General features: G+C 37.1%; 1 protein-coding gene across 4 annotated transcripts in view; it reads left to right on the forward strand.

Moving 5' to 3' along the window:
• Positions 1–12,757, forward strand: part of LOC121901146 — a 155,882-nt gene that overhangs the window by 25,951 nt on the left and 117,174 nt on the right. For 3 of the 4 annotated variants that reach the window (XM_042417846.1, XM_042417849.1, XM_042417847.1), the window contains exon 2: positions 11,545–11,712. The exons of the other annotated variant lie outside the window; for it this stretch is intronic. The gene's annotated coding sequence lies outside the window, so the exon portion shown is untranslated. The remainder of the gene's footprint in view (positions 1–11,544; positions 11,713–12,757) is intronic. 4 annotated transcript variants of the gene reach the window in all.

A 12,757-nucleotide genomic window follows, 5' to 3' on the forward strand; every position in this document is an offset into this window, starting at 1 on the left:
AGAGGGGTGAAGCTTTAGGTAGCAGTAATTAATAGATGAAGTAATATGAGGGAATATCCAATAAGATTCTACCAATTTGATTGGATATTACTTAAGTTTGAATACAATACCCCAACATGTTTTTTACAAATACAATTAAAGACATTTTAGAGAATATGTTGCAACAGTCTCACTATGTGTGTGTTGTGAATCCTTTATTGAATTCACTTACTGAATCAGAATATTTTTGAATCGCTCATTGAATGTCATTACGTTTAGCTTTCAACATTTGGAAGAAACTTCAATTATAAATTACTTTAAATCTGTCTGACACACTGAAGTAATAGGGGAAGCCCACTTTCTCTTTTTACACCCTAGTTCTCACAAGCTATTTGCTCCAAATAATGGATATCCTCATGCATGTCAAGCATGTTTCACCTCTGACGACAACCAACACCACAGATGGGTGTGGTCAGAAATGTGCTCTGTTACACCTGTAACCACACCCTATGGTGATGTCACTGGGTCCTTGAGTACACCTGTACATCACTGCAGCAAGATGAGAGGTTAAGCCACCTGAGGTTAGCAAAGATAAGGTTTTCATGGGGTTTAAAGTTACTGTTTAATATTTATTAGTGACAGGTGATATGACCTGCTGCCGGGTTTGTCATTTTTAAAAACCAGAAGCCTGCCAACGGTAATGTTTTCTACAGTGCTCTTTGCTAATAAAAATGCAAGGAGAGTTTTATAGGTTCAATAAGAGTTTCATTAACATTGAAGCTTGGCAAATTCAGCTGTTTTGCTAATTAGAAACTGCATCCAAAATGGAACCTGCTATCAGCAGCCAACCCTAGTAACAACCCAAATCTAAACAAGTCATGAGTTGTAATTAATGCTTTGGTTTCACAGTATTGTTTATTTCTTGTGGTGTATTTATGATCAATGCAATCTGAAAACCAGGAGATCAGATGGGCTCAAAAATGTGGCTTCTATTGTTCTACAAATTCCCATAGTGTGGTCTACCCAGACAAATGTTTTTTCTCACAAGCTCTCAAAATTTAAAGTCACATCTACTGCAGGGGACAATAAGTATTTCAAAGAGGTTGTATCAGTTAAGTGACATAGTCACAATGAGAGAAGCTTGCAGTCTGAATTAAAGTTGTACTCTGTACAAATGCTGTGGCTGCATTAGATTAGCCACAACCTAATCTGTCACTTAGCTGCAGCATGCCTTGCTGTTTGAACTGATGTAAACTGCTGCTGTCTGGGCACAGAGCTGGGGAGTGTAATGGGGATTCATTGATCCGCTGGTCTTTAGCTGATTGAGTTAGATAATTAAAAAGCCTCTTGTATCAGTTCCATTAAGGATTGTTTGTGTTGCTTTTTTCTTCTTGCTCTTGTTCTTGAACAACAGAACTTAGAGCTCCAGAGAGCTGCTGGGAAACAAATGTGTGTCTTTTCGGTCCCTTGTTTAATACATTATTTACCCAATTTGATTATAAAATCACTGATGATTTTGTGAATTAGGTTAAACACAAACTAAGCAGCAGATCTAACCTAGATTACATGGAGATACGTTTATGATGGGCTATCACTATGCAGCATCTGAAGGAATGAAAAAGTGGCTGTGTAAATCAGAATATTAAGCAGCAAGTGTGATGCGCTGGGATCACACATATCCCTCCAAACAGGATGTGGAGTGATTGTGCGGTCCTGAAGCGTGCAGGCTGAGGTCTGCTTTGTACCTCCTCCAACAGGCCAACTGTCCTCTGCTGTCACTGGAAGCCGCGCCAGGCCTCCTCAGCAATGGCTATGATGTCTGCGGCAATGCTGAAAATAGCCATGCTGAGCTCATTAACAGATTAGGTGTTGCAATGAATCTGTGTGGTTAGAGCTCCACGGCCTGATGTTGTTCCTCCAGGATGGCAATTACAGCTGATTGACGTGTTGGCACATGGGGATGGAGGGGTGGAGCCTGCAGCTCATGCCCGTGGAGGGGCTCTGCATGAAGGACAAAATAATCTTCTTTACATCACATACAGTGTCTTACAAAACTATCCATGTTCATGGCATCAAATGAGAGATGATGGAAGTCATACTTTATTTTGCATCAACAGAATAAGTGCTGACACACTGATGCTGAGCTGTAGATGCTGACTAAATTACATCTTGTGCAAAATTTGAGTGTACACCCTCAGCTTGGTTGTTAACTTTGGAGGTTGTTGTCTGTCTGTTAAGTCTGTAAAATTAAGGTACTGTATATCATCCGATCTTCATCAGTAACCATGTCTTTATTCGCTTGCCTTCCTGGACACAGTGGCACCAGCGAGAAGGATTTACTTGTCGTAATTTCAGCCAGTTCTCCCCTTTTCATCAAGGATGGCTTGCTCTCTCTGGGGCTTCCCATCATGGCTGATTATCAAATAAGTGTGCCCTTTGAAATGGATGTTGTATGTGATTCCAAATGACACCCCCCTCCTCCAACTGAAAGAGAATCATTGTGCCTTGCCAGTGACTGACCGACCCCTTGTCTTTTAAATTTTACAGTTTGATCTGTGCTTTTTCAAACTGCGCTTTTTTTTGCTAATTTCAAAGGAAATATTAAACGTAATTTCACAACATCAGATGGGATATCAGTAGAGGCAAGAGAATATTTGATTCTTTACTGAGCACAGCAAGAGATCAGCCTCTGATCATATGTTTTTTAAACGCGTCAAAAATTCGAGCATGTTTTCTAACATGCAGACAGCCATGAACTTTGTATGATGTGTCTTGTTTTTTAAGATCAGGGCTTAGGACTCGGGGGGGAAAGCGGTGGGTGTGTGCCTGTTTATGTAAATAATAGAGCACAAGCAAAAAGAAGGAAAGAGTAATGATACTCACTGTGTGTGGGTACAGACACGGCCGTGCCAGACCTCCAGTAAAATCCTCCACTGGCAAATGAATTGATTGTGGATATCTGTCCATAGTGTAGCAAATAAAAGCTCAAATATTAAAATATCACATACTATATCAACCACAAATAAAACAGAGAATTAACCATCTACCCATGATCTCTTCTCACTTTGACATTCAACAGATAAGAAATAAGACCAGAGGACCAACCGCTTTGAACATGACTTTCACCAATATAAAAGATATGATGTGCACTACCGTTCTAGTCCCTCTTGGCTCCAGTGACCGTAAATGTCTGCTTTTGAGTCCAAACAATAGAACTGTGAAAAGCAGCAGATAAAAGGTCACTTAACGACTCATGAATGAAATACTTTTGGAGCATTCCTGGATATCACTGACCGGTCTTCTGTTTATGAATTCAAAGACAAAAATTCTCGAGGTATATTATCCAACTTTATTCAAACTGCTCTAAAAGTGTGCTTCCCGGGGAGAAAAATAATAAAAACATACACCTCATTAGACAAGCCAATGATGACAAAGGAGTTATAATAAATCAGCAAAGTTGAGGAAAGTCAGAAAAAAAAGGAAAAGAAATGTTAGGCTTTTATTAACAAGGTCCTGGGACAAGAAGAATCAACAAATGAGAAAATACTAATTGAGAGAATTGAGAGGACAAAAATGTTGCCTCAAAAAACTTTTTTTGTATCCATTTTCTCCTTCCTCAGCCTCTTAAACAGAATAATCTCTTTAGCAAAGGTCAAATGAGATGATTTTATTAATCTCAATTCATAAAAAACAATCGGACCTGATAACATCCTAGCCTGGTTACTGAAGGAGTGCACAGAGGACTTTTCTAATGCTATTGCTCATCTTCTATCTGTAATAGTGAAGGAAGTTTTCCTGAATTCTGAAAACGGACAAATGAGTCATACCAAGAGTTTCATCTGTGACCCAGCTCTATAACGTCTTGTTTGGAAAAACTAAGAGTGTGATTTGAAAAGGTTAATTTTCACTATTCTTGCTGACTGTATTTTTTGTATGTCGGCACAGTACAGCAGCAGCACTGAGACCATTCATACATGTCGTTTGGAAACTAAAATTAAGCCAGCAATGGAGAGGGTTTTGTTGGTTGGCATGTGCAATGCTTTTGATGAAGGGGACCATGCTAAGTTCATGCAGAATATCCTGGATAATAAGAGCGCTCCCGTCTATGTCGTTTAGCACATTCTGCATTTAGCAATTTCTGCGTAAAAAAAACTGCTGAAAAAAGTCAAAATCGTCAAAAAAGTCAGTGTATCAATAAAAAGAAAATTCGAGTATATGGGTCCATGATAGGATGGATGGGTGTTTACACTAGTTGTTCAGTTTTCATTTGAATAAAAGGGCAGCCATGTTGGATTCCTCATCCATTGTTTGATGCATTCATGTGACATTGAGGAGGCGTACAAGTGGCGACACACATGTTTTTCACTGATGGCTAGATGTTTTGGTCTGGAATTTATTTTTGTAAAATCTTTTTCATAATGTCATGTCAAATGTATTTTTGTTTTCTTTTTGGTCTTTTTGAAGGTCCTCGATTTAAAATTCTGCTTACATTCAGTACAGACAGCAAACACAAATTATAGATTCAAATACAGTTTTCTGATCTACAGTGGAGTGTTCCATATGTCAACATACTCTACATACCAATAAAGTGAGGAGAATTTGAAAACAAATAAATAAAAGCATGCACCATTTACTATGGTTGGAAATTTCTTATATTTTGCTTCTGAGACATGTTGATTGGCTTGTCATGGCTTGAGTGGATCAGGGCAACATGCAGCAGCTCTACATGTAAACTTATTTTCTGTCAGTCAATCTTCAGTCAATCTGAATTGGTTAGGAATTAAACATAGTTTTATTATTAGCATTGTTTATTGTTTAGGGCAAAGATCGCTAAAAATGAAGATTTTTCTATTATTTAGTCTTTCTTATGCCATCTGAAACAACAGGCTTCTAAAATACTGGTCTTCTAGACAGCAAATTCTAATAGACCAATGATAACAACGGGACACTAAGAGGAACAAAACAGCATTATTTGTGAAAAATGAGACCACTCATTACAGGTTAGCTATGGTTTTAATGACAGTCACATGCTGCAGTGGGAATTGCTTGTTGTTTAAATGTTTAAAAAGGTTTGCTGCAAATGTTGTGTAATGCTGACATTAGTTTGTAAATTTTAATATTAAAAATAGGAAAAGAAAATCAATGATGCAAAAATGTGGGTAAAAATCTAATTAATTTGGAACCAAAATCTATGTTCTGAGACTGATGCAGAATTATAGTAATTTAACACCATAAAGAATCTACAACAGCCAGCAGCCAGAAGGACTTCACTCAGGAACAGATAAACAGCCCTCTTTTAGTTATGTTCTTACATAGTCCAAAGGCCCACAAGATTATGAGCTTCTGAATGCATACCATTCAATGTCGCCTCATGTTGATGTCAAAGTACTGATGTATTATCATGCAGTAGTGTGTTGTTGGGGAAAATATATACAGTATTCCCCTAGAAAATGGACATAGTGTGCATACATTCTGACATATTTAATTTGTTGTAATAGCTATCAGTTAAATGTAATCTTGTGTTAACTGTGCTACAGTACTTCCTGGAGAGCCAGTATATGAAGTGGCATATTCAGTATATACTGTAATTGGCATGTTTTGTATTATTGTATCACACATTATGCATATTACATAATTGAGAACAAAGAATGTATGTGTGCGTATACAAAACCTTCTTTGTCTGAAATTTCCATCTGTGTGGATTAGTGCAGAAGGTTGTTATGTTGTTATGACACTAAGCTGTTTATTTAGTAGCATACAAAATATATTTCTTCTTTTCAGCTGAACAGCCTTTTTCACTTCTAATCATGATGTAACTCGCTTTTGTACATGATTAGGCAAACTTATGGTTTATATTCACAAACTGTAGTTTTGCTCTGTCTATAAACCTCCACTCTCTAAACTATGATAGCAGGGTTTCATAACAGAGTTGCAGATTAAGGCTGACAATGTCACAACACATTTCTCTACTCAAAGGGCAGTTTTTGACCCCCTGTTGTCAAGGAGCTCAAAGGTTTCCACAGTAGCCTTTACAATAATAAAATCTTTCCTGTACACTGTGGTGATGCTTTTTCTCTGAGTTTTTAATGTAGCCCAATAAAAATATTACAAGCTTACTAATAAACAACTAACTGGTAGCCACTTGGCAAAATCCACCCCTTCAATTTAGCCCTTTCTTTGTTGGTTGCTATTATTTTAATTTTCGATGATAGTAGAGGCAGACAGGAAGCGAGGGGTTAAGAGAGGAGTATGACATGTACAAAGGTGCACCTTAACCATCAGGCTACTTGAGCAGCCTTGTTTGTTGGTTTTATGTAACGTATTTTTTTACTGTTGCCAAAATACCAAGCCATTAGTTTGAGGGATAGGGAGAGCTTTTTGCTCCTCAGATAGGGGACGACATGTATTGCAAAGATGCTATTGTTGTGGTATGAAAGTCAGATAGATATCCGGAGAAATGACCATCTGTTGTGTATAAATGAGGTAATAAGACAAGTGTGTGGCAATACTTTGGCTATTATAACCAGACTGGTTGTAGATATATGTTGTTAAAGGGGACATATAAGGCATATTTCCATGTCCATATATTTTTTCTGGGGCTCTACTGGAATATCTTTGCATGATTTAAAGTTCAAAAAACATATTTATCTTATACTGGCCCTTTATGAAGCCCCTGTTCAGCCTCTGTCTGAAACAGGCTGTTTTAGCTCCTGTCTCTTTAAGGCCCCCCCCTACCTATGAGCCTACTCTGTTCTGATTGGTCAGTTTCTGGAAGATGCTACTTGGCAGACTTCCAGGCTCGTTCTTTACTAGAAATGCCAACTTCTGAAATACATCCGTTCATGTTCGAGCCAGAATCAGATACAAAAATAAGTGAGTGGACAAAGCGAACAAGCTCAGCAACAAAGATTTTTATAGATGTGCAGGATGAGTTGACGTAAACTTGTTGGGAAAATAAAATAAAAAAAAAAACAAAAAACATTTCATTTCTATGCATACATGGGCTTTGTCTTACACAGAGCATTTTTACAAATGTTCACCTCAAATTTTGGAACTTTGACCATGTTTAACAGACATGTTTTGCAGCTCGTACAATTGTTGGTCATTTTAAGGCGCTGAATGTACTGGGGAGTTTTAGGTTTAAGGCGATCTTTAAACTCAGAAGAGTTACTCAATTTATATTGTGTTAGTTCATATTGACTGATATGAAAAAAACTATTCTTGATTTAAAAAAAAAAAAAAAATTGATAATATCAGTAATATATAATATCGCTCAGCCGTGAGCATGGCAACGTGTTATTTTGCACTTTAACTGTACTAATATGTGATACTGATGAAATACAGATTACCATTTAAAATTGTGCATATACATGAACAACTGAGCTGTTGGGGAAATAAAATGACCTTCTAGCATATGAGTGAACATTTTCGGTGTATAATACCATATATAATATTCAGTATGTATTTAATCATCATACTCTGGCTTCTCATTGTATTTATTCCTGTGGTTTGATGTAGCAGCTTTGTGAAGTGGAGATACTGTATGTGTAGAGGTTAGATGAGAACCTTACTGCACTGAAAAGCAGATAAAATACCTCCAAACTGGAGTAAAATGGAGTTAAAGTGTTACATTATGTGTTTGCTACATTATGATAAATATGCTCTCACTTTATTATGTTAAAAGCCTGCGGCTGACATGCAGAATAGCCATAATCCACTATATGCTAAACCACATTTCTTTGACTTTTATTGATGTAGATTTTGTATGGCATCTGCTATACAACTACTTAAGTTTGAATACCTTGGCCTTGGCCTTTATCATTTGATAAATGTTTTTCCTCTGAGTGCATGTCTTGTCCACTTACAAGAATTCCACGGCTTTTACCAAAAGCCATCGCACCAGGAAGTAATCTAATAATGAATACAACAACAGTTTACACACTGCCTGCCTTTGTATCCATATATAAACAATGCATGCAGACCTCCTCTAATGGAGTACCAGAGCAAACACATTCATTTAATCACAAGCCTTTCTTTCAAAGCAAACTGGCCAAGCAGCAGAGGATGAGAGGCTAATGACCCATGAGCAATAAGCAATTGTTAGACTGAATGTACTCTCACTAAAAGAAAAAAAAAAAGCTTTTACGGAATAGTGTATCAATATTTTAAAGCAAAAGCCTCTATGGCACCCCCCCTCCTCTAACTGGATTAGCTGTGTGATGTGTTCTGACAGTATGTTGTTAGTGATACTCCATTTGCTTTGTCTATCATCTGATTTTCCCTTGGTAATCCACAGAGCAGCGTTATATTTCATAATTTGTTTTGCTATCAGGGCTGATTTGTAAATGTGCAAATTCTAATTAGCCATAGCTACTGTTTCTAATTTATTAAATATTAAATGATTCCTGTGGTGGAGTCTTTCTTCACATCCCCCAGATGAAAGTTTGTGGTATGCAAATTCAATTGCCTCTTAGATGTCAGCAGTTTTTTTTAAATGTCCCATTTTCCGAGTGAAGCCATTTCCCCCTTGTTGTTTGTCTGTCCCCAGTCCTCCTTAAGTTGATATTTATTCATCTCAGCTCTCCAGTTGTGTTTAGGTTTTCAGCACAACTTACATGCTCTGTCAGGCTCTAGTACCACTGCTTTGTTTAGCTGCATTAGTGTTGTCTTAATAATCTGCTTTGGTCACTTATAAGAAAGGTTGCTTTGCATACTCTCTGAAGTTAACTTCTAGGTTAGGGCACAGACGTGTTTTTTCACTTATTGTTGTGTAATCTAGAAACCAGGGTCCTGTTTCCTGATAACGATTGATGTTAGAAGTTAAGAGCATTTTCTAAGAGTGTTTCTACGGACACTTACATTTTTACACGTTTCCCAAAGTAGCAGTTAAGAGCCAGTGCTCGGGCCTGCTGGTCTTCTTAACATCAGCGTCCTGTGGTGCTGAAGAGAATTTGGAATACACAGTAAAGTAACATAGTGTGTGTCTGTAAGCTGTGCAACAGCATATATGAAAAATACATACATCACAAACAGTAAATGCTGTAAAAGACACTGGAATTGGAGCTGAACGGTTTTGAAAAAATATCTAATTGTGATTATTTTGACTGATATTTCAATTGTGATATGATTTGCGATAAGAGAGGGAATGATCATTTTTACATTATTATTCTCATTTTCAATGAAAAACATTATAAGATGTTTTCTTCAGTCTGTAGAATATGATGTGTAGATCAGGACATCTCTGCAGCACCACAGTATTTCATTTAAAATGGTATTTTGACACACATTTCACCTTTAACAAACATTGCGCCTCCTGCGATTTGAAAATTGCAGTGGGCCATATTGTGATTTTGATAAAATTTCAATTAATTGTTCAGCCTTACATGGAAACGTTTTATACTTCATTCATAAGAAACAACTCTTATGAATAACTTATGAAAATGAAGCTTAATGTGCAGTCAACAGTTTACAGCTTTCAGGTTGCTGCCTTTTAAGATTCATGTTAATGGGTGGAAGGAATTTTAAGAAGATGAACTTAATTTGTAATTGATTTAGCTGCAGCTTGAGGCAGTTACTGTTAAGCACAAATTAAAACTAAAATCAAGACATGATGGTCCCTATAAGTTTCATATGCAGGTCAATTATTGTGACTGTCACTGTCATAATGTCTGGATTAGACCTACTGTATATAGGCATAAGGGAAATATATGCAATATGAATAACACGATAAGAGAAGATAAATTATAATGTTTTGTATTGTATATGGAGATACTGCAGACATGCATAAATGGGTATGCATGCATGTCCGCATACAGTAAGGGTTGCTGAGGTGTTTCTTTTTCCTACAAAAACTGTAAATCTACAGTTGTACAGTATACAGTATCAGTCTAACGTTTGACCGGTACTGTGTCTGTACAGTATACTGTATATGCGTGTACATGTGTAAATTACTAGGGGTGTATTGGAGTATACACAGCTGCAAGCATGTACTGTATGTATTTAGGTAAGTCTGTGTGTGGATAAATCTGTAGATACTAGGATGATACACTTGTCTATATATTATGTTTATTTTTTTGCTCTTCATTGGGGGTTATGGGGTAAGTGAGGGGGCTTTGGTTGGAGATCGGGATGGGGGTTGTGAAAGTGACAATTTAGCCAGAAGAGAAACATACATCATATTTTTTCTTTCTTTTGTAGGTGTGTTAACATACATTTGCTTTCCTATTTTTCAGTTTACACATCACTCATATTACAATAAACATTACAGAGAATGACAGTGGTTAAAAAAAAACAGTAGTAGTATTGAAATAAACAATTAAAACATGAAACATGCCATTTTCAGTTCTAGTTCTGTAGTTTCTTAAGATGCTCTTAGACTCCTACAACCGGGTAAGAGATACTCCATCTACAATTATTTCTAACAGCGTCTTACATTATGATGCTTTTGCGAAACAGCTCTTAAGCTTAAAAAGGGTCATATGATGGATTTTATGATCATCTTAGCTTTGGGATGCTTTTTGGAGACGGCCCTTGACTACTTCACGTACCCCTGTAGGTAACGTCAACCATGACAATCTGGCTGCCTTTGTACTCACTGCTCTCGCTTCTTCATGACTCATTTTCCAGCTGCGCTCCCTCAGTTTTATATGATTTGAAATGTGTTTGAATGCCACTTGTTTTCAACTGCCAGGCATTTATTGAATGCCCACTTATCCTGAGTGAACTTCACACTAATTAAGTTTTAAGAAACACATCCATCAAGCTATTGAGGCAGTTAATTTACTATTGCAGTGTGAATCTGAAATTCTCCTCAGAATGATGCACGTTTCCCACCACATTCAGTGCGGTTCTCACACAAACTGGGTTAAGCATTACACTAGAATCATGATGATGCTTACTGACTTATTATAGAAATATACAGTAAATGTTCTACATAAACATAGGATATGTAAAATGAATTGCATTAAAATGTATGGATTTAATTTGGCTTCAGAAATGACCCACTTAGGCTGCATTCACACCAAATCTGGCAATGCGTGAAAAACAGTAGTCAGTGCGTTTACACTGCAGGAGTTGGTTTTATAAACCACTGTGCAGTGTTTTGGCTTCTGATAACTCCTTAAATGCATTAATCTATAACTCCAACTTCCTGGATTATATTTCAATGTCTCGCTAGTACCTCAAACAACACACCCTCACCATTGTAGCCCCCTGTGTCATAGTGCCAGATTGCCAGATTTGGTGTGAATGCAGCCTTAGAGTGAAAATCTTTATAAGCATGATGTTAAAATTCAAACAAACCATAGTATCTCTCATTTCTCCTTTCCACAAAAACATTGCATGAACCTTAACTATACCCACAGTAGTTAGCAACCAAGCCAAAATTTTTCAAGTCATTACCATAATTTCTGCCATTCCTAACTACACCTCCCTTTATTTTAGCTCCTCGCTGCCTCTGTTCTGCTTTCCCCTTTTGCATAATAAACCTCCACCCAATTTGTCATGAAATCCCTCATTTGCTGGATACTCAGAAAGGCAGATTATGCTTATTTTTCATTTGGACAGTGGGAGATGGAGCCAGGTGTTTGGCAGCAGCAGAGTGTTCAGGTGTAACTGTGCCGGTGATGGGACATGACGAGCAGCCGCAGATGAAGGATGAGGCGTGGAGGATTTTGGGAAGAGGAGCACCCCACGACCTGCTCCCTCAAGAATACCCCCACTGATCTAGAGCAGGTAAAACTTTCTTTTGGATCACTTCTTGCTAGAATCAGCTCTTGTTTCTTAATTAGCGAGTTAAAAGCATATTGGAGATACAGCTGTTAATCTAGGAGAATAGAGGGGTGATTTTTGCTTTGGTCAACAAGATTAATTCATGCCTCTTCAGACAATAGTGGTCTTATCTACAGTACAACCAGTTCATGAAATAATTCGTCTTTGACTGTAGTCACAGTAATACTGAACAATGTTGGCATAAATGCTGTTGTGTTCAGGGTTTCATGACTTATTAGGACTTGATTACACAGCTTGTTTACATGCAATATATAATAGACCTACGTTTGCACTGTCATCCACAGTGTAATGTGTGTTAATCAGGAGACCCAGTCCAATGACTCAGTCCACTCCCAGCTCCATAAATGTGAATGGAAGTGGTTTAGTTCAACCTTAGTCCTCTAAACCTTTTCCAACTATACACTCTGTTGCTCTTGGATGACATTCCATGTTTAATTATCTTGTTGGGATGGGGGGCAAATTAATACAATATCAGAAACACCTTTAGAGTCATATGCTTTCCAGTACAATAGCTGTGCAATAAATGATATCTTTGATGCTTAAAACAATGCCACATTATAAGCTTCACAAAGTGGTGTCACATAATAATAATGATAATAATAATAATAATGGACAATGTGGTAGAATCCCATCATGATCCTTTAAATACTAAGTAAGTAAGTAAGCTTTATTTATATAGAACTTTTTTAAAACACACAGTTACAAAGCACTTTACAGACATGCACATGCAAAATTGAAACAAATAGATTAATAGAATAGACAAACACTCACAGACGCAGAGAGAAATCAAGCAAACAGAAATGACATGGACATGGGAACAAGAAGGGAGATCTAATACCACACAATGAATGAACAAAGACCAGAAAGTCCAGAAACCAATGAAAACTCAGGATTTTGATCCTTATTTTTATTTTATATATTTTTTATATATTTCTTTAATATAATTTTTTTGGCATTTTTTTAGAGAGAGACAGAAAACATGGATAGC

This window comes from Thunnus maccoyii, chromosome 7, assembly GCF_910596095.1.
Source record: "Thunnus maccoyii chromosome 7, fThuMac1.1, whole genome shotgun sequence".
NCBI classification, from domain to species: Eukaryota; Metazoa; Chordata; class Actinopteri; order Scombriformes; family Scombridae; genus Thunnus; species Thunnus maccoyii.